Genomic DNA, 1,585 nt, shown 5'->3' with positions numbered 1-1,585 from the left:
TTGCTTATTCTATTCTTCTAGAGTCTCAAGTTTCTAGTATTTTCGTTTTTGTTCGTTCGTTGCTTCTTCTATTCTTCTAGAGTGTCAAGTTTCTAGTATTTTCGTTTTTGTTCGTTCGTTGCTTCTTCTATTCTTCTAGAGTCTCAAGTTTCTAGTATTTTCGTTTTTGTTCGTTCGTTGCTTTGCGTGGCACGAAAGTGTAGGGATGCTATTCGGGTGCCAATCCCTGGTGAGACACCAGCAATCGTCCCCAACGGGGATCGATCCGGGGCGGGCTGCCTGGCCACTGCCAAGCCAAACCAGTGCTGAGCAACACTTGTCAAGATACCGTCACTTGGAAAGATGGCATCAATATTGTACTAAACCTGGACACCTAGCGCCCTGGGGACACACGGTAGTTACTACTCCTAACCCGCCGGCCACAAGGTGATGTGGTGCTTGAGTGAACAATTAGGTAGGGTCGAAGTGCACGGACTTCAGAAGCATGGGTCCAAACGAGGATCTTTTTTTTGTAGGTCATCTCTTGTTTTGCCCCTTGAGAAATGCTATTGTCTTGAACATGCATCAAGGGGTGGGTTTTAACGAATCCCCCCAAAAATGAAATAACGAAAAGAAACTGTTGTGGAAATATAATCTTCTCAACGAGAGGTCCAAATTGTTTACTAAGGTGAATGGGAAACTACGTCCACACAGCGAGGATAGGAGGAGGCTACAACTAGAAGTAGTAACCTCAAACCAAGCCGCAAAAGGAAGCTTCCCTGAACAAAAAAAAACCCGCAAAAGGAAGCTAGCTACTAGGAAACCATGCGCATGCATCTATATCTATAAGAAGGTACTACGTTTTCTCTACGTAAGGAAGAAGCAAGAAGCAGGTAGCAGCTAGCATACCACACTCGATCGATCATACACATACACCATGCCGGCCGCGCAGCACATCGAACGAGACCAAGACCTCGCCATGAGCAGCGACGAGTTACTTCAAGCTCAGCTGGAGCTCTACCACCACGGCCTCGCCTTCGTCAAGTCACTGGCGCTCAAGGCCGCCACGGACCTGCGCATCCCCGACGCCATCCACCGCCGCGGCGGCGCCGCCACCTTGTCCGAGCTGGCCTCCGACACCGGGATCCACCCCACGAAGCGCTCCAACCTCCGGCGGGTCATGCGGGTGCTCACCACCACCGGGGTATTCTCCATTGTCCAAGGCAAAGGCAGCAACGACCACGCCGGTGATGGCGCTGCGTATTACAAGCTCACGCGGGTCTCCCGGCTCCTTGTCGAGAGATCACCATCGTCAACACGTTATGCTGGACCTCTCTCCTCAAAATGCCCGAGTGGTTTACCCAAGGCCAAGAGGGAGAGTCGGCACAGTCGCACTCGCTCGTCCAGCTGGCCAACGGCTGCACGTTCTGGGACACCACCAAGGTCGATGGCGGCTTGTTCAACGACGGCATGGCCGCGGACAGCCGCATCGCCATGAAGGTCCTGTTGAAGGAGCACGGCGGAGCGTTCGGGGAAGTGAAAAGCTCGCTGGTGGACATCGGCGGCAACCATGGCGCTACCGCGTCGGCCGTGGCGAGAGCGTTCC

The 1,585-nt window shown here is 53.0% G+C and overlaps 1 pseudogene; it reads left to right on the top strand.

Moving 5' to 3' along the window:
- Window positions 1-779: 779 nt before the first annotated feature.
- On the top strand, window positions 780-1,581 carry LOC119347136 (annotated as a pseudogene).
- The last annotated feature ends 4 nt before the right edge of the window (window positions 1,582-1,585 follow it).

The sequence above is a fragment of the Triticum dicoccoides genome, unplaced genomic scaffold (assembly GCF_002162155.2).
Source record: "Triticum dicoccoides isolate Atlit2015 ecotype Zavitan unplaced genomic scaffold, WEW_v2.0 scaffold59538, whole genome shotgun sequence".
NCBI classification, from domain to species: domain Eukaryota; kingdom Viridiplantae; phylum Streptophyta; class Magnoliopsida; order Poales; family Poaceae; genus Triticum; species Triticum dicoccoides.
The sequence above is the reverse complement of the archived record's forward strand: the minus strand, read 5'-3'. Positions and strand labels throughout refer to the sequence as shown.